Source organism: Euprymna scolopes, chromosome 12, assembly GCF_053919585.1.
Source record: "Euprymna scolopes isolate OS-2025 chromosome 12, ASM5391958v1, whole genome shotgun sequence".
Classification (NCBI taxonomy): Eukaryota; Metazoa; Mollusca; class Cephalopoda; order Sepiida; family Sepiolidae; genus Euprymna; species Euprymna scolopes.
In genome coordinates this window covers 134837086-134859125 of record NC_136493.1, presented here as the reverse complement: position 1 = coordinate 134859125, position 22040 = coordinate 134837086, and the positions used below count along the sequence as shown (strand labels likewise).

General features: G+C 35.0%; 1 protein-coding gene and 1 long non-coding RNA gene across 2 annotated transcripts in view; both read right to left on the bottom strand.

The window, feature by feature from the left end:
- Positions 1-22040, bottom strand: part of LOC145291496 (serine/threonine-protein kinase 17A-like) — a 294199-nt gene that overhangs the window by 34045 nt on the left and 238114 nt on the right. The gene's annotated exons all lie outside the window — the stretch shown is intronic.
- LOC145291495 (uncharacterized) lies at positions 18493-21657 on the bottom strand. Its single transcript, XR_013869427.1, has 2 exons — positions 19086-21657; positions 18493-18752 (listed from the first exon to the last, which is right to left on the bottom strand). It is a non-coding gene; the product is annotated as an uncharacterized LOC145291495 (long non-coding RNA).

Sequence of the window (22040 nt, the reverse complement as noted above, 5' to 3'; positions counted from 1 at the left end):
GAAACGAACTTGTCATGAGAGGACGGTTTTTGCTGACCCCTCCCTGTAGAAAACTGATGATTTTAGAATGAAGGAATTAATGCTTTTGGCCAATTTTTCGATATTTGTCGGGCGAAGGATCGAGCTTTAAAATGATACCAATCTTGTAAAACTCCATGACCCGTGTCAAAAGTGTTTGCGAGACATACACACATACATACACACATTTTCGCTTTTATATATATAGATATAAGACATACACCACACTCACATTGTATATATATATATATATATATAGTCGTTCGTTGGAAAATTCCTTTGTAAGTCAATCTCATGCAATCACTGCATTAGTCGTAGCATTATTCCTATTTACTTGCCTCCCCACAAACACAGAGTTAGACACAAGGTCGTTTTTAATGTACGAAAAATTCAGCTCCTAAAAAGATGCACTCTGGATAGTAGCATAAATAAAAATTGTCTCAGTCATCAATCAAGGACATAAGGCGAAATGCAGCATCAGAACAGATACTACACTGTGATCTTAGCCTGAAGGCCAAGAGAGATTATCAGTTGTTTACCATGAAAAACATATATACATTGTTTACACTCTTATTTTTGGATTTTCCTTATAACTAGTGAGGGGTACCCGGCGTTGCCCGGGTGTTTGGAGGTATGTGTGTGGGTGGGTGGGGGGGTTGTTTAAAAAAAAAAAGTAAGTATGAGGATCGAACCCGAACCCTTGAGGTAAAGTTGTAAATTAAAGTGTGAAAAAAAAAAAAGAAGAAAAGTGCGACGTTAACCATTGCCCCACCGCGAGATGCTAACGGAAACACGTTGGAATTTATTTAATTACTTGGATTTAGCAGGTGCCCGTTTTAATGAGTTAATGAGGTCAAGTTTGACTGTGGGATAGTATTCATTTACTGCGGAACGCTTTTTTTTATTTTTATTTTCCCAAGATGTTATAGGAAAAAGACTAACCCACATGTGGCGAGCGACAAATGTTGAATATTTATCTTCCCGAAATCGAGCAAATTAAATAGACGGGCGAGCTTCGTTGTTAACTGTGAGATATTACAATTTATATGTGATATAAAAGTTTTAAAAAGTTGTGAAGCGAGCGACCGCTTCTCTGAAAAAAGCCTTTTGTTGACATACAGAAAAAGCATACATACATACATACATTTTCGCTTTTATATATAGATTGAGCGCACTGCTGGATTTCTTTTTCCCCCCAAAACTAATTATATATATATACTAGCATTTCAGCCCGGTGTTGCCCGGGTGTTTGGATGTGTATGTTGAGCAAAAAAAAAAGGGGTAGTAGGAAGACAGGCTCGAACCTGTACCACAAAGGAGGAAAAGAATGGGGGGAAAACCTGACGTCTTTGCTGTTATGACCACCTTCAAACCTGAAGTGACATGTTTAAATTAAGGCTAAACAATCGAAAGGAGAGGATGACTTTCAAAAATATCGGTGAAGAAAGCGACACCCCCTGTAGAAAAGTGCCCAGTGGAAGGTGAAGATATTAATGTTTTCAGCCAATTTTTCGATATTTGTTGTCTGAAAGGTTGAACTTCAAAACGATACTGATCTTGGTAAAGTCCGTCGCCTCTGTTGAAAGTTTTAGGCAAACATGCAAACATACATACATTTATATATTGGTAACTAAAAGCTTTCGACCCAAACCAATTAAAAAGCTTGCCCTACCTCTGAATATTCTTTTTTGTAAAATTTCAAATGTTTAGACCAGAAATTGTCTGAGTAATTTGGTAGAGACTGCAGAGGTCAATTTTTTTTAAGTTTGACCCCTATTATGACTCCTAAAAATTTATTGTTTTGGGCTCAAATGAAGTTATTAAGTTAGATCCATGTCCAAGGAACCTATATCTAAAATTTCAATTGTTTATACCCAAAATTGTCGAGGAGTTTGGTAGAGTTCTCAAAGGTCAAATCATTGAACTTTGACCCATTAACAGCCAAATTCCTGGCCGAAAACCGATCAAAGATTTTCCCAAATCTCAGTACCCTGTATATCAAATTTCGAGTCTGTAGACTAAAAATTGACAGAGTAATTGCGTAGGGAAATGTACACACACACACACACACACACACACACACACACAGATACACAGACACGTTCACTTTTATATATATACTAGCATTTCAGCCCGGCATTGCCCGGGTGTCTTGTCAGATGAGTGCCACTCCCTCAGACACTTAGAAGTCCATGAGCCCCAAAATAACTTCCATCGCCACAGGACCATTTTAATAGACAAATGCCTGAGGGAGTATTTATACATAGATGATGTTACAGAGTCTTAGCTTTGTACGACAGCTAAGTCTCTCTCTCGGTTCAAAATGTTGAGATCCACCAACAAGCAAGAGCAAGATAGCCAGTAACAAGTTAAACTGCAGACCAGCTTAATGCGGGTACTGGTCTCCCGCTTTATGTTGTTTTTTTTTTTTATCAGAAATTTGCTTCTCCTAGAAAGGTTGCCTTCACCACTGCTTAAAGGAGCCCTCTCCAACACACACACACATACACAAACACACATGGTGCTAGTTGGCCGTTAATCTCAAAAAAGGGTTCATTCGCCTTTTGGAAAGGTGTTGTTTTTAATCCTTCAGGGAGATTAGCCACCCTCCTCACCAAACAAGTCTGGTGGAGGAACCAGTTTAGTCGCTGGTGACCCGACCATGAAGCAGGTAGTACTGGGTTACATTGTACCAGTAGCATATGACATGACCTGATATAGATATATATATATATACACACACAGTGAGTAGCAAAAGTATTTGGTACATTTTTTTATATTTCTCAAACAGCATCAAGTTAATTACAGCCTCCAAACGCTTTCCATAACTTCCTACTAGTTTCTTACAAGCATTTGCTGGTAGTTTCAACCATTCTTCTTTGCAAACTTTGTTCAATTTCTTGATGTTCTTGGGATCTCTTGCATGCACCCTCAAGTTTCAAGTTTTCCAGATTTTCGATGGGATTTAAGTTGGGTGACTGGTTAAGCCACTGTAGAACACTAATCCCATTATCCTTAAACCATTTCATAGTTATTGTAGCCTTGTGCTTGGGATCATTGTTTTGCTGGAAGATAAAGTCACGGCCCAATCCTAAATCTGCGGCACTCTTAAACAAATGTGTTGACAAAATCTTTGTGTATTTTACTGCATCCATTTTCCCTTCTATGATTTTCATTCCTCCAACTTCATTTGCAGAAAAGCAACCCCAAATCATCACACTTCCACCCCCAAATTTTACAGTGGGATTAATGGTATTGGATGGTTTAAATTCTGTGCCCTTTTCCCTCCATCCACAGGTGTGCATGTTTCTTCCGAAAAGCTCAATTTTTTGTTTCATCTGACCAAATAAGTCATCCGATTCACATTGATATTTATAAATAAATTTCAAACCATCTTTCACATGTCTATGACTCAACAATGGAGTCTTTCTCGGTGATCTTGAATACAGGCCTTTCAAATTAACTTGATATTTTTTGAGAAATACACAAAAAAAAAAAAAAAAAAGTGTACCAAATACTTCTGCTACTCACTATATATATATATATATATATATATATACTAGCAGGACCCGTTAACCGGCGTTACCCGGTGGAAGCATGCTTCTCCCCCTCGTAAAAAGTTTAACTACGGCTGTTGTTGGTACTGCCCAAATCCAACCGCCAACATGTTAAGAACGGCTTTTGGAATAGACACTCCCAACATCCTCGTGGTAAAAATGGCTTACGGAATGGACACCCCCAATCTACCCCCGTTAAGAATGGTTTTCAGAATAGACACCTCATTTTGTGTGTGTGTGTGTGTGGTGGTGGTGGTGTTGTCAAAATATCTGCCCAAATATAATCTTGATAACCGTTGTCATGATCCCCATGCGCAAATACTCTGAACCAACCTTGTAATTTTGGGTGTGCAGTGTTCGTCGGAAAAAATGTAAATGTGTACCTAAGTATTTTTTTTTTTTTACCGTGCTGAAATTATTTTATTATTATGAAAGCCATTCTGAACATAAAGGAAAACCTTTATCGTGTACCAACCTGTCACAGAATGAAATGGTTGTCAAACCGAGTTTTCATTTCAATGTCGTCGGTGTTTGTTTTTTTAATATCGAATAACAGTGAAATTGTATTTGGTGCAAGTACACTTATTGATCTGCACTATTTTTTAAATAGTATTTTCAAGATTAAAGTTTTACGATATCTGTTTTTATTAAATTGTTAGATAAAAGTACAGAATAGAAACACAACATCCTCCCGTGTCTATGTTAAGAATGGCTTTCTTAATAAGAACATTATTTCCGCACGGATCAATAAGTGCAAACGATTCTCATTGGTTCTGTGATTTCACGTGCAATCTGTAATATCTACTGGATTTATTAGCGGGGCTGGGGGTATCTACTTAAAGTATCCCTAATATGTATGTGAGCGGGTGAGTGGGGTATGGGCACCGGTTCCAAACATTTAAAAACAATTAGAAACACTTCTAATATTGGGAGAGGCGGTAAAAAAAAAAAAAAAAAAAAAAAAAAAAAAAAAATCACGGTAATATAAATGCATAAGCATCCATTTTTTTTTAAATTGTTTTTGTTATAGTTTTGTTTGTTTGTTACATCCGTACAAAAAAGAAAAAAAAAACATAAAATAATTAGAAAATCGCAAAGTTCAAGCTAAAATGAAATTATTAATTTATATTACTGAATAAAAAAATAATAATTAAAACAAAATTTTTACGTGCCCGAGCGTATTATAAACACCCCAACCTCCCATGTTAAGAACGGCTTTCGAACTCCTCCCCCAACCTCGAAAGTCGTTCTTAACACGGGGAGGTTGAGGTGGTGTTTATTCCGAAAGTCATTCTTACCATGGGGTTGTTGAGGTGTTTATACTATGCTGGGGTAGGTCTTTAAAAAGTCTCCAAACAAAAACGGTCGTGACTCGTGCTCTCGTCAAGTCGTTTTTTAAATTTTATTCAAGAAAATAAAATTTCACTGTTTTTCGATATGAGAAAAACTGCGACGAAAAAAAAAAACAAAAAAAAAAATATCCGGTCCAAAAAGAAACATAACAGAATAATCACAAAGTTCAAGCAAAATTAAAAAAAAGAAAAAAAAAGAAAAGAAAGGCTACACCGGCCAAATTTCTGTCATTTGTTTGTTTGTTTGTTTTGTTTTGTTTTTCGCAGAGCAAAAACAGAACACTCCCTGCAACGCGCTACGTACCACATTGCAGCCAGGGTGTATTTCGCAATGGGGGCCTCACGTCCGCCTTTCTATAAAATATTAGTCTTTTTTGTAACGCAAATAGGTCACAAATACGTATGCAAGCCAAAATTGTTTGTATTTTTCTCTCTGTCTATGTATCTATCTCTCGCTCTCTTTCGCTCTGTCTGTCTGTCTGTCTATCTTTCTTTCTATATGAGTGGCGTTGTAGCGTTCATCTTGAATCCGGGTTCTAGTGTTCATTTTTTTGTATTCTTGTGTATAAATCGGAATAATAGAATTTCGTGGCTGCAGCCAATGAAAATCAGTGAAAATGTACTGGGGATAAATCATTATATTTTGAATAGTGACGTGCAATCGTAGTTTATGTTTATGAGTGTTCAAATCAGTTAATAAGGGTGTCAGGTTCAAATAGTTATATTGTCTATATGGTTACCCGATATTTACTGCGAGAGTGGGAGGACATCTTAGGAGGAGGGGAAAATACGAACTACTTCCTTCGTAGATCTGGGCAATAGTGATGACTTTCGGATGTAAAATAGGATTTAACTTTAATGAATAAATGCATATAAAACGACGTAGTAAAGTTACATAAGGCGGGGGGGGGTGTTGAAGGTTTAGACATAAATTTTTATGCGGCAATGTTATTGAAAATCTACGGTATTTTGGTCGAGAAGGGAAAAACTGCTCCTCCGTTAATATATACAAAAGAAAGAATAATAATAAGAAGAAGGCAAGAAGATATATACATATGGAAATTTAGTTTTGGAATAATGTATGTAACCAGAGTTGGATAAGTATGAAGCAAGCCAGTAGAAATAAGGACAAAGAAAATAGCCGTAATGAGATGTTTGAGTCCTTATTTTTACTGCTTTGTTTCATGTTTATTCACTATTCCATAATTTCCCCATTTTGTCTGAAATTTTATTTTCATATTTACTTCTTTATATAGATGTGTCTTCTCCATATTAAAAAAAAGCAATTTGGTTTATATATTGATAAAATAAGAAAAAAATAGTGTTATGGATCGAAGGCAATCCAGAATCTCTCTGCTAGTATATAATTAAGTACTACCCTAAGCTGGGAATGGGGCAACAGACTTATACTAAGTAGGTATTAATAAGTCCTTCTCACCTTTTATTTTATTTTATTTTCTCAATGGAGAGTAGATAATGCATGTGGATGTGTTATCGGCAGCTCCAGTAACTCTCGCTTCTTTTTTTTTGTCCTTCAGTCCTCCTTTCCAATGAATGATTCTTCTGACAAAGGGTGAAGAAAAAGCTGCTTTCCAGATCGGTAGTACTTTGTAAAGAGTAGCCTGAGATGTCAGAAAATTTCTGTTTCTATGTCTATCCTTGTGGTCATGTCACTAGTAAGGGTGCTGGAGGTAAACGTTTCATCTGGGCTGACGCTACCCGCCTGATAGTCAGGGACCCGAACCTTGGATTAACCACTAAGGAGGCTGTCCTATTAGCAGGTGCAAAGTACTGGGGCTGCTGTATTGCCATTTGGTGAATGGATTCTGGACCATACAGTAGTTTCTGGTAAGGCCTCTCGATGCCATACTAGTGGGTAATTGTTACAGCTTTACCATATCATGTGCCACAAAAAAAAGAAAAAAAAAAAATTTCTGTAAGAGCATATCTGAGAAAATTGACCACATCCTTTCTGCTCATCCTTCGGCTAACATTCACATTTGCGGTGACTTCAATGTCCATAATGTGGAATGGCTGACCCACTCAAATAAGACTGATGATGAGGGGAGGGTCTGTCATGATTTTGCCATTGCCTATGACCTCACTCAGATTGTTCACGAACCCACCCGTGTGCCCGATACACCCAGTCAATATGCAAACCTTCTAGACCTTTTCCTCACAACTTCCCCTGAGCTGTGTTCATGTTCCGTTCTATCTCCTCTGGGATCCTCTGACCACTCCGTTGTATCAGTTAAGATAAAAATGAAATGTAATAAGTCTTCAGACGTACCTCTCTACCGTACTGTATATCGATACTCTATGGCTGACTAGGATAGCTTCCGTATATTCATATCTGACCTACCTCTGCATTCCATGTTTAAAAAGGATGTGTCCTCTATAGTATCAGACCTGACCGAATGGTTAATTGTAGGCATAGATCGATTCATACCATCCAAAAAATTCCAACAAAAACCTAACAGCCAGCCATGGTTCTCCCCTGAATGTGCTGCTGCCATCGCGCACAGAAATCGCTTTTTCCATGGCTACCAACGTAATAGATGTACTGAGACTAAAGCTGCTTTCAGGACTGCCAGCAATCACTGTAAAAGAGTAATAAAACATGCAAGAGAGCTATATGCTCAGTCTGTTAAATCCAAAGTAGCTGAGCAGCGGCTTGATTCCCACCAGTTCTGGCAAATAGCAAACAGGATCTTGAACAGAAGCGTGCGTTCAATCCCAACTATCATCAATGGACCTGAGGTCATCTCGTAAGCATCAGACAAGGCCAGACTATTTGCCAAGAACTTTGCAGCTAATTCTACCCTATGCGACAATGACCATCAACTCCCTGTATTTACTCCTATAACAGACAACACGCTATGCAACATACAAATATCTGTGCGTGAGGTCGCCAAGCTAATCAAGAACCTTGATTCCAGTAAAGCAACTGGCCCTGACGGCATTACAGTTATAGTGCTGAAAAAGCTCCAACCAGAACTTGCCCCCATACTTACAAAACTGTTTAAGCGTTGCCTTAAGGAGAAGTGCTTTCCAACACCCTGGAAAACCTCATCAGTATGCCCTGTATTTAAGAATTCAGGTGAAAAGTCATCTCCCTCTCAGTACAGACCAATACGTCTCCTGTGTGTCATGAGTAAGTTGTTGGAATCCATATTAAATAAAGTAGTCAACCACCTCAACAGAAACAACCTTCTTAGTGACATGCATATGGTTTCTGCTCTGCAAGATCTACAGCAGATGTACTAACGGTTATATCACATAGGATTAGTGAATCTCTTCACAAAGGTTTCCTTTCCAGGGCAATTGCTCTTGACATATCAAAGGCCTTCGATAAGGTATGGCATAAGGGTCTACTTCACAAGATTTCCAGCTACGGTATTACTGGAAATGTTTTCTCAATCATTAAATCATTTCTCTCTGATAGGTTCATAAGAGTAGTGGTTAATGGGCAGAAATCAGAGGCCCACAGTATTGATGCTGGAGTCCCCCAGAGGTTCATCCTGGGCCCAACTCTCTTCCTGATCTACATCAATGATCTCCCAAAACACATACTTAAATCATTTGTTGACATCTATGCTAATGACACAACCATCTATGGCAACACATCAAAGGCCGTAAATGACAAAGTTCTCTCTAATTCTCTCTCCTCTGATCTTGAGCGCGTGGTACAGTGGGGAAAGAGGTAGCTGGTCTCTTTTAATGCATCCAATTACATCATCAACGCTCTGTTCCTCATCTAGCATCAATTGAAATGGATGGCTCTCGTCTTGGGGAGGCTCCATGTTTTGACAAGTTTCTGGGTTTGAGCTTTACTCCTGATCTGAAATGGAACACATACATCAAATCTGTTGCCAGGGACACTGGGAAAATGGTGGGATCCTTCTACCGCTCCAGAAGATATCTCACTACTGATGCAATTCTCTATCTGTATAAAAGCCAAGTACGTTCAAGGATGGAGTACTGCTGCCATATCTGGGCAGGAGCTGCTAAAAACAGCCTATCCTGCCTTGACAGAGTACAAAATAGACTGTGGTTTAGTGGGGGATGCCCTTTTCTCTTCCCTGCAACCTCTGTTTCACAGAAGAGACGTTGCGAGCATGTCTTTGTTTTATAGTTATTTCCATGGCAGGTGCTCATCTGAGCTCCAATTCCTCGTCCCCCCTCACCAATCTTTCACGAGAAACACCCGTCTGGCTGAAACTACTGTCAATAATTTTCTCCACTCTTTATCTGTGCCTAAATCCAAACGTAGATTTCATGAGCAAAGCTTCTTTCTTAGAACTGCACACCAGTGGAACTCTCTGCCGCTTGCCTGTTTCCCACCTGACTACAACTTGGACGTCTTCAAGTCCAACATAAACAAACTCCTGACAAACCGCCCCCTTAAGTAAGACACTATCAAAACCCCTAATACTAATGATTACTACAATACTATCTCATTGATTACTGTACACGCAATAACCCTTATCCCTGAGTGGCCTTCGGGCCTTGATAAGTGGTGACCCCCATGTAAAAAAAAAATTAGCTGTACCACCAAAGCATTGCGCGGAAGTTATTTCAATTTCCTGTTTTTCCTTTTAACTAGCGGGAGGGTGCCCGGCGTTTTCCAGGTGTTTAGAGGTGTGTATGTGTTGGGGGGGATGTAAAAATCAAAACAAATCGGAGTTTAAATTAAAGCAATGCTAAAACTTCTAAAAAAAATCGGGAAAAAAACAATTAAATTAAAAAAAAAAAAAACGAACCCGATGCAATATGAACCATATGAACGGCTGTCACCGTGTGTTTAAAAAAAAAAAAAAAAAAAGTTTGGAGGAGGGAGGCAAGCTCAAACCCCAATCCTTGAGGCGAAAGCGAAAAAAAAAAGCCTGATGACTTAACTAAAAAGTGAATGAGGTCAAACATCAATTCCGCAGTTAAGTATGGCTACGAGGCAGTTATTTTGGTTTTGTTTTCCCCAAGATGTTGGATTGGGGGAAAAGCAGCTCCCCATAAAAAATGGGGGTGTCCAAATGAAATGACGGTTCCACTGCATTGATCAAAAGCTGATTTGCTTTCTGGACGTCCCTGAGGGGTGGGCCGAGAACACAACTTTGTTTTCAAACTTTCGCTTTTTTTTTGTACTGAAAAGCGAAACGAAGACGCGGTGACTGGAAAAAAATATCAAAAATAGCGCTCAACAGTCGGGCAAATTAAAGATAGACGCGATCCCCCTTCGTAACTCGTAGATAATGATTTAGACAGTATATAAAAAGTTTTAAGAATGAGTGACTCCACCAAGCGCTCCTCTGAAAAAAAGCCTGTCACGGATATACACAAAAAGTGTACACACACACACACATTTTCGCTTTTATATATATACTAGCGGGGGTACACGGCATTGCCCGGATGTTTGGAGGTGTGTGTGGTGTTAAATAAAAAAGAAACCGGGGGGGGGGGGGTAGGATCAAACCCGAAGCCCTGAGGTGAAGTTTTAAAATAAAATCAGCCAACCAGAATGAGTTACTGAAAGAGGTTTGAATTTATTTAAGTAAGAACCAAATTGACAGGTGGCGCACAGAAGTCGTCGAGTGTAAAGACGACAATGATGTAGGTTTGTTTGTTATAAGCGAAGTAAAAAGAGAAAACGACGTTAAAACTTAAGCGGGGGGTGGGGGGTAATCGAAACATCGAAAAAAAAAAAAAAAACTAACGGAAGGCAAACGAATCATATTAAATGTAAAAATCATAAAAAAACAACAAAAAAAAACAACAGAAAAACGAACACGTGAAAAATGGCTTAAATAAGCCTGTTTCAATATTAAAAATTTAAAAATTGGTGGGTACCTGGATGTTTTTGGGTGTGTGGTCGGGGGTGGATAAGCGAAGTAAAAAAACAACAAAAAACCAGAAAAACGAATGTTACGTGAAAAATGGCTTAAATAACACTGGTTCAATATTTAAATTTGAAAAAAAGAAAAAAAAAAGACATCTCACACTACGATTCGAACCCAAAATGTTTAGATAACGAATCAAGGCGCTAACCAACTGAGCTAATGCGACGTACATGAAATTTAGTCAGTTTTTCAACTATTTAAACTAAATCAGGCCATGACCTCATCTGACGCCTGTGTAGAACCGGTCGTCGTCACGAGAGGACCGTTTTTGTTGATCTCCACCTGTCGAAAATTGTCGATTTCGGGGTGAAAAAAAATTAACGTTTTTGGCCAATTTTTTGATATTTTTCGAGCGAAGGATGGAGCTTCGATATGATACCGAGTTTGTGAATTTTCGTTGTGTCTGTCGAAAGTTTTTAGCAAACACACAAACATACATAAACACACACATTTTTACTTTTATATATATAGACTAGCGGGGGGGGGATACCCGGCGTTGCCCGAGTGTTTAGAGGTGGATGTGGTTGTTAATGAAAACCTAAGAATAAGCAAAGTAAAAACAGAAAACAGAAAAACGAACGTTAAAACTTATCTGAAAAATAAAGCAGGGGGGTACCCGGGTGGTGGGTAATCAAAACATCGGAAAAAAACACAAAAAACCTAACGTAACGCAAACGAATGATGTTAAATGTAAAAATCGAAAAACAAAAAAGAAAACGGAAAAACAAACGTTAAAACTTTTGGTGGAAAAAAAAACACGTGAAAAATGGCTTAAATAAGCCTGTTGTGATATTAAAATTTAAAAAAAATCGGTGGGTACCCGGGTGTTTTTGGGTGTGTGTGGTCAGTCGGGGTTGGGAATGTTAATGAAAACCTAAGAATAAGCGAAGTAAAAAAACAGAAAAACGAACGTTACGTGAAAAATGGCTTAAATAACCCTGCTTCAATATTTAAATTTAAAAAAAAAAAAAAGACATCTCACACCACAATTCGAACCCAAAACGTTTAAATAATGACCCAACGCTCTAACCAACTGAACTAACACGATGTACATCAAATTTAGTCAGTTCTTCAACTATTTAAACTAAATCAGATCATGACGTCATCTGACGCATGCGTAGAACCGATCTCGTCATGAGAGGATGGTTTTTGTTGACCCCCTCCCTCCTGTAGAAAATTGTTGATTTCAGGGTGAAAATATTAACGTTTTTGGCTAATTTTTCGATATTTTTTGGGTGAAGGATGGAGCTTCAATATGATACCAAGTTTGTCAATTTTTGTTCTGTCTGTCGGAAGTTTTTAGCAGGCACACAAACACACATACGCTCATTTTCGCTTTTATATATATGTAGACTAGCGAGGGGTACCCGGCGTTGCCCGGGTGTTTTTCAGTGTGTGTGGTCGGGCGGGGATTGGGGTGTTAATGAAAACCTAAGAAAAACGAATGTTAAAAAACCCTGCTTAGCAGGGGGGGATACCCGGGGTTGCCTGAGTGTTCGGAGAGGGTGGGGGTGTTAATGAAAACCTAACAATAAGCAAAGTAAAAAAAGAAAACAGAAAGCAGGGGATACGGGGGGGGGGTATAATCAAAACATCGAAACAAAAAAAGAAAACAGAAAAACGAACACGTGAAAAATGGCTTAAATAAGCCTGTTTCAATATTAAAATTTAAAAAATCGGTGGGTACCCGGGTGTTTTTGGGTGTGTGTGGTCGGGGGTGGGGGTATTAATGAAAACCTAAGAATAAGCGAAGTAAAAAAAAAAAACAAAAAAAAACAGAAAAACAAACGTTACGTGAAAAATGGCTTAAATAACACTGTTTCAATATTAAAATTTAAAAAATCGGTGGGTACCCGGGTGTTTTTGGGTGTGTGTGGTCGGGGGTGGGGGTATTAATGAAAACCTAAGAATAAGCGAAGTAAAAAAACAAAAACAAAAAAAAACCCAGAAAAACAAACGTTACGTGAAAAATGGCTTAAATAACACTGGTTCAATATTTAAATTTAAAAAATCGGAAAAAAAAAGAAGACATCCCACACCACGATTCGAACCCAAAATGTTTAGATAATGACCCAACGCGCTAACCAACTGAGCTAACGCGACGTATATGAAATTTAGTCAGTTCTTAAACTATTTAAACTAAATCAGGTCATGACGTCATTTGACGCATGCGTAGAACCGGTCGTCGTCATGAGAGGACGGTTTTTGTTGACCCCCACCCTGTAGAAAATTGTCGATTTCGGGGTGAAAAAATTAATGTTTTTGGCCAATTTTTCGATATTTTTCGGGCGAAGGATGGAGTTTCAATATGATACCAAGTTCGTGAATTTTCGTTCTGTCTGTCGAAAGTCTTTAGTGGACACACAAACACAGATTCATACAAACATGCATACACACATACATACACACATTTTTGCTTTTATATATATATATATATATATATATATATATAAAAATATATATATATATATATATATATATATATATATAGAGAGAGAGAGAGAGAGAGAGAGAGACTAGCGGGGGTACCCGGCGTTGCCCGGGTGTTTGTAGGTCGAAAGTTTTTAGCAGACACACAGACATACAAACATACATTTTCGCTTTTATATATATATATATATATATATATATATATATATATATATATATATAGACTACAACATTTTTGTTTATTTACTTGTTTGTAAATAGCATAAAAAAGGAAAAAATACTAAGCTGAATCATTCATGGCTTCTGCTCACTTTCTAGAGACATATGATATCCCCTGTAAGAGTGGCTGTAAGTGTAATTGTGAAGTCAGGGTTGTGCAAGCCTAACCACACTTCTCCTGAATTGGCAATAATTGATTCTAATGGTAAGAAGCCCAGGATGACTGGAAACAATGCCAAGATAAGTGGTGAATACATACAACACCTAGTATTCCTAAATGGTCACCTATTTTTAATACTGACCAGACCTAAGGATCTTTAACTTCAGTGATTAATGAGAACTGCCGTGTTGACATAATTCTGCTGTACAACTGAAGTACATAATTCACCTATTAATTTCACATTAAAAATGATTAAAAAAATATTTTAATTAGGAAATTAAATCTAACATCTTCTCTAGCAAAGAACAGACTTATTTAAAAAATTAACTGGCTAATCAAAATCAAATAGTGATTTGTAAAATGCAATAGTATGTGTGTTTATTGTTAAGAATCCAACTGACCTTTTATATATTAGATTAAAAAATTCTGCTTTTATAAGTTATCAGATGTATAGATAGTTTTTATGAAAATGTCTACAAAGCAAAGTAGATCAAACCATAAAAGTTCCAGCAGAAGGTCGATTAGGTGTGGTCACTTAAAAAGATAGGATGATAAAAAATAAAAGGTTACTTATCATAAGGTTATATCATTGGTTCTATGCCAAGGCGATACCTACAACAGGCCAGGCAGTCATACAAGGTCGACTGCTGAAGGTGAGCCGAACTTTGTGTCAAAAAACTAAACATGTATTTAGATTAGAAAGAATGAGTGAGGAGTATTCGACAAGAATTCTCCCCCTGAAAGATCATTAGAAAGAATGAGTCAGGAGTATTTGATAAAAATTCTCAACCTGAGAGATCATTAGAAAAAATGAATAAGGAGTTTCTCCACCCGAGAGATCATTAGAAAAAATGAGTAAGGTGTATTCGACAAGAATTCTCTATCGGAGAGATTACTGGAGGGAATGAGTAAAGAATATCCAAGAAGAATTCTTAACCTGAGAGATCATTGGAGAGTGAGTCAAAAGTATCTGACAAAACATTCGACTTGAGAGATGGTTAGAGAGAACGTGTCAGGAGTATCTAACAAGAATTCCCCACCTGATTGAATTACTGGATACTATCAAGCCATTTCTATAAAATGTTCTCACTTATTGCCATTGAGTCATGATTCATCCTTCCCCATAATTGTGAAGCCTAGTTATATAGTTGCTAGTCCCGTTATAGGTTTTTCCTTGTTCTATGCACATTTGAAATGAATCATCCCGTACACTCATGTGTATTGCATTAGAGATCAGTCATCTTTTGTTAGATATGAATCGGTGGGAATATCTCCAGGTGAGAGCAGAATATGCAATAATACCAAAAGCAGGCCACTGATAATAGAATGCATATAGCTAAGTATTTTAGCTTTGCACAAATAATCTACAGACAATCGGTCGGAAAGCAGTTCTTTTTACCATTGATGAATATTTATATTTGGAGTAGAATGGATTTAATAAATAAATTTGAATTCATTAAACGGAACTTTTTAAGTGTTTATCTCTTCACACGAGAAGTAAATTAGCAAATCAGATAAACTTTGTAGAGAAAAGCCGTTGCTTTAATTCAGCAAACCAGTTTGTATTGATTTATTTACTAACATACTTATCCGATAGCCGTGTGTGTTTAGCTGGTGCTTATTTCTGTTCCACCACAAGAAGATATGGCACAAGGTCAGAAGTAGAAATGGGTGGTGCAATGCACAAGACGTAACACACTGGCCTCACAAAGAAAAATACTAAAACAGCCCTGTCAGCATTACTCGATAGGGGCACCTCAGAGAATTGGCAGTAAACTGACTTATTCTCCAAGATTTCAGAATGGCGACAGAGATGTGGGTGACAAAGCATGCTTTGGACTTATGATTGAGGTATCAAAAAAAGCTGATTTACTTACAAAAAATGTGACTAGGTTTGTAAAAAGTATAATTACCAAAACAAAGTTACAAATCAAGCGAGCAATTTACTCATCAGGCACAATTAGGTATCACTGTGACGCCATGTTTGAATGGTACATAAGCATTCGTTTAACATCCTAACACCGGTAATCTGGAGCATAGGAATGGCCAGAGATATTCCAATCAGAAGGAGCAGAATTATTCTGGGGAGACTTTATTATTTTTTGTAACTGAAAAGAGAAAGATTGTTATGTCAATGAGTTTATGATCCAGTTATGAAGGGTGAAATCCCATATATGTCCCAAGTGCAGAATACCTCCTGGTGATGACTGGGATCAGTAGAAGTACTTGTTATTTAGAGGGAAAAATAAGAACTACTTCCTCTAAAGATGGTTGTAACTGATGATGTTTCCCCGGCTAAATATAGGATTTTAATATAACGACTAAATGTGCCTATAATGGCGTTTTGAAAAGATAGTGGCTAATAGTCTAGACATAATAAATTTGTATGTGGCATCTGTTGTTAGAAACCTATGGTGCTTTGGTCCAGAGAGAATTTCTGCAACCAAAATATTATATAAATAGATCATATTGCACCCAATATATAATAATGATTTAAAAATGTTTTAAAAATATAACTTATGCGTCACCACTGAGAATTGAAACCAAAATGTTTAGCTTACGATTTATTTTTTTCTTTGACGTTAATGCCTGAGCTATGAAGACATGTTTGCTGCAAGGTTAAAAATTAAAACATGAACCAATAGCTATTACATTATGCATACATATTCGTAATGCTGTCATTTAACCGTCACCTGGCAAATTTCATTTTTTTTTTTTAATTTTCACTTTTGCACCGATTTTCCCCGGCTAAAACCCAAATATAAAGTTTTGCATGGGTTCGACTACCATATATATTAAGTTTCATGTTTGTAGACCGAAAACTGACAGAGGAGTTTGGTCTGCAAAATTTTTTACACAAATATATATACGCATACATAAAAATTTATTGAAAGAGGTCTGTGTTCACTATTTTTTTTGCGCAAATATTACGCAAGTATAATATGTAGAATATATGCATGAATATAATTACACATAAATCACCCACCAGAAACCAAAAAACTAATAGGAATTAAATAAAAGGAATGTTTAAAAGAATATGCAAATTAGCTAGATCTTTTGCACATGAATGCAATTGCACAATCTATATATAACAAAGTTGTATTTCCTTTTTAAATAAATAGAAAAGGGGTTTTTAATATGAATATCAATAGACCCCCCCCCCAAATTTAAAGGAGTATAAATTCAGTTTATGCTTAAAATGTTCTATATACATTATATATATATATACACACACACACACACACACACACACACACACACACACACACACACACACACAAACATTCCTAAGGTTCATTGTGCAATAATTTCAGCAGTGATTATATAAGCAAAAGCAGCTGTTTTGATTCTCTCCTTGTGTTGGGTGGAGCCTTTTTCAACAAATCTGATGAAAATCGTTGCAATTAAAAATGATGAGGTCATTTGGTGTAGTTTTACAATGCTGACTCCAGTACAGCATCACTTTACAATTCGGTAAACATTGAAAGTGTGTATATGAGTCAAGATTAGCAATTGCAACGAAGATCACAAATATTAAGATATTTGACAACTAGGATCACAAATATTAAAACATTTGACAACTAGGATCACAAATATTAAAACATTTGACAACTAGGATCACAAATATTAAAACATTTGACAACTAGGATCACAAATATTAAAACATTTGACAACTAGGATCACAAATATTAAAACATTTGACAACTAGGATCACAAATATTAAAACATTTGACAACTAGGATCACAAATATTAAAACATTTGACAACTAGGATCACAAATATTAAAACATTTGACAACTAGGATCACAAATATTAAGACATTTGACAACTAGGACCACAAATATTAAGACATTGTACAACTAGGATCACAAATATTAAGACATTTGACAACTAGGATCACAAATATTAAGACATTTGACAACTAGGATCACAAATATTAAGACATTTGACAACTAGGATCACAAATATTAAGACATTTGATAACTAGGATCACAAATATTAAGATATTTGACAACTAGGATCACAAATATTAAAACATTTGACAACTAGGATCACAAATATTAAAACATTTGACAACTAGGATCACAAATATTAAGACATTTGACAACTAGGATCACAAATATTAAAACATTTGACAACTAGGATCACAAATATTAAAATATTTGACAACTAGGATCACAAATATTAAGACATTTGACAACTAGGATCACAAATATTAAGACATTTGACAACTAGGATCACAAATATTAAAACATTTGACAACTAGGATCACAAATATTAAAACATTTGACAACTAGGATCACAAATATTAAAACATTTGACAACTAGGATCACAAATATTAAAACATTTGACAACTAGGATCACAAATATTAAGACATTTGACAACAAGAGAAAAAAACATTTATGTTTTGTCCTAATGGTTTAGTTCATCAGTTTGTTATGCTTTAGTTAATTGAGTAGCACAACCACACACAGTGCATACTATGTTCACTTCAAGGTGGGTTGATTGTTTAAGGGCATATTAACCATTTTCGTATTATTTAATGCCAAATCTAGTAATTTTGGAAAAAAAAAAATTAATGCTTCAAGTTGTTTATAACTTTAAATATTTATTCATGGTGTTTGGTTTGATAGTTTTGTAGAGAAGAATTGTTGTTTTTGCAAAGAGAAAGGAAAAATAAATATCAATGTTTAATGTATTTTTTGATCAGAAAACCAGTATCTTCAGAAAGCATGATCTGGTAGCACTAGATGCCTTAACAAATATAACTCAAAGCCAAACTGAAGCTGGGAGCAATGGTAATAAGGGGCAACGCTACAGCCCCTAAAAGTTTTTATAGCTTCAAATATTTATTTATGGTGTTTTGCAGAAAAATGGTTAATTTTGATTTTTGCTCTGCAGAACATGACTAGGATTTGCAAAAAGAAAGGAAAAGAAAACGATAAGATCAATAAGATGATTTGGTTGTTTTGTTTTAATGCCAAATTCTGTAAGTTTGGTAAAAGTTTTTGTGTCTCACATTCTTTATAGCTTCAAATATATAATTATGGTGTTTGGTTTGATTGTTTTGTAGAGGAAAATTGTTGTTTTTAACTTTGCAGAATATGGATGGATTTATACTTTTTTTTTTTTTATATAGGTGGATTTATACTTTTTTTTTTTTTATATAGGTGGATTTATACTTTTTTTTTTTTTATATAGGTGGATTTATACTTTTTTTTTTATATAGGTGGATTTATACTTTTTTTTTTTTATATAGGTGGATTTATACTTTTTTTTTTTATATAGGTGGATTTATACTTTTTTTTTTTTTATATAGGTGGATTTATACTTTTTTTTTTTTTATATAGGTGGATTTATACTTTTTTTTTTTATATAGGTGGATTTATACTTTTTTTTTTTTTATATAGGTGGATTTATACTTTTTTTTTTTTATATAGGTGGATTTATACTTTTTTTTTTTATATAGGTGGATTTATACTTTTTTTTTTATATAGGTGGATTTATACTTTTTTTTTTATATAGGTGGATTTATACTTTTTTTTTTATATAGGTGGATTTATACTTTTTTTTTTTTATATAGGTGGATTTATACTTTTTTTTTTTTTATATAGGTGGATTTATACTTTTTTTTTTTTATATAGGTAGATTTATACTTTTTTTTTTTTTTTATATAGGTGGATTTATACTTTTTTTTTTTTTATATAGGTGGATTTATACTTTTTTTTTTATATAGGTGGATTTATACTTTTTTTTTATATAGGTGGATTTATACTTTTTTTTTTTTATATAGGTGGATTTATACTTTTTTTTTTTATATAGGTGGATTTATACTTTTTTTTTTTTTATATAGGTGGATTTATACTTTTTTTTTTTATATAGGTGGATTTATACTTTTTTTTTTTTTATATAGGTGGATTTATACTTTTTTTTTTTTTTTATATAGGTGGATTTATACTTTTTTTTTTTTTTATATAGGTGGATTTATACTTTTTTTTTTATATAGGTGGATTTATACTTTTTTTTTTATATAGGTGGATTTATACTTTTTTTTTTTTTATATAGGTGGATTTATACTTTTTTTTTTTATATAGGTGGATTTATACTTTTTTTTTTTTTTATATAGGTGGATTTATACTTTTTTTTTTTTTTATATAGGTGGATTTATACTTTTTCCAATGATTTATAAAAACGAATAAACGTAGTGCAATAGCCCCAGCAGAACTCAAATATGGCGCATTCCATTGTCCGTGATAATATGGACTAAACCAATCACTCCTCTGTAAAAGAAAAAAAAATGTTTATAATTGTTTATTGTAACAGATATATTCAGTCGAGGTGTCTATTTTATATCAAAATTAGATAGAGTCTTGAGCATGCTGTGCTGATGTGACCTTGTTTTTTGTTGGTCTGAGGTATGTTTCTGTGCAGTTCTGCCCTCTAAGGCTTTGTCTCCTTGCCCTTTGAAAAGTAAGACTAGTTTATTGCTAATTCCCTGAGGTGTCACTATTGGGGAATGCAGATGGAGCTGTTCAGGCATCTTTTTGGTCGGACAGAGTGCTCTTCCCCTATAATGCTAGTTTTTCAGATCCTACTTTTATGAGCTTGTGTCTAATCTTCTCTCGTGGGAAGGAGATAAATAAAATTCAGGTGAACAATTAGAGGTTAAAAAAAAAAAAAAAAAATATATATATATATATATATATTTCATAGATTTTATAGGATGTTCCTTCACCACCTCCTCACTTCATTTAAAAAGGTTTAAATGACACTATAAATAATTATTGCAAAATGATTTCATCATTTTCAAGAGTGACAGGAATTTGTCATCCATATTTGAGAAGCAGACAGCATTTAAGAATCTGCAGAAAGTATAATTTGTAAGAGGAAATTAACTTTAATCCCTTCTATAAGATATGAATAAAAAACTAACTGGGATTCTCTATTTTTGATTTGCAACTAGTTTAAGACAGCAATGGGTTAAAAAGGATACAAGGCATGAAGCCACTTGATATAATTAGCTAAAAATAACTAAAAAAAAAACAAAAAACAAAACACATGCACTATATATATGTATATAACCAAACTACTTTATGGTAAAAAACTAGCCAATGATAAGTGTTAATTGAATCGATTCTGAGCCAGAAACAGCAATTCTTCCCTCTTTGTCTAACAAATACCAGACACAATAACGTTCAGCACCGGACAAGCCATACACTGTTACTTAATTTTACACTCATAGTCTTTAAACAGTAATAAGTACATTTCTCCTACCTCCATCAAAATAAAACTTATATTATATAAATTGATTTACAATAAAATTTATTTGAAAATGGTATTTTAATATTTTTGTTGCGAAGAAATCACTATTTAAATCCGAATATTACGACGAAACATGCCAGCATAGCATGCCCGCTGGTGGTAGATCACTTTTTGCAAATAAGCGGTCGGGGTGTGTTCACTTAAACACTTGAAGCAGGAGGTGTACCCGTCGATGGCGTTTCTAGTTGTTTTAGCTAATCAGGGGAAAGAAATTGTCTGCTATGGAATTTGAACACAACACGTACGTCTTTCCAGTGCAAAGTTAGAATATCTCAAAGTTGACGCTTTGTAGTACAAAGATAAATAAAGACAGAAATTGTGTTCAAACGCTATTTAATAGCGAATATATTAATTTCTTTTGTCCTAAAATTTGAAAAGAATTGGGTAAAAAATTATTATGCACGAATCGATACAAGTAGTGACAGCCGCATATAAACATGAGAATTTTTGTGTGCCGAGACGCACACAAAAACAAACAAAAAAAATCTATGAACAAAACGTTAATCAACTAACTTACGAGCATAAAATATTCATTTTAATTTTGTTATCATTTAGAAAACATAAGTTTTAATTATGGAAAAGAAAAGAATATTTTAAAAAAATAAATTCTTTGAAAAAGAATAACCGACAATGGCCACGCTTTTAAATGAGTTAAAAAACACAAACCACTTATCCAGTTAAGTAAAAGAATAACTTTTATTGGGTTTGACAGAGGTATGAAAAAGTGGTCAAAAAAACAAATATATAACAAATAAATGTTACCAAAGGCAAGTTACTCTTCTACCTACCTTGATAAATTTTGTGTTGTAAATGTTTATTCTGTTCAAAAAACAAATAGTGTCGAACGTTACATGAGAACAAGAAAAAAAAAATGGCCGCGATGTCTCTTGAAGTCTCAATAATGACTTAAAAATAAGAAATATATATACAAAATAGTGGTAGAAACTAACCCGATAATTGTCACGGTAACTTGAAGACGTTAAAATGAAATTTAATTATCCTAATTAGTTTAATGTACTTGAAAACATAATTGCAATCTGGACAAACTTTTTCTTTCATTTGATATGCTACAAACCATATTTTGT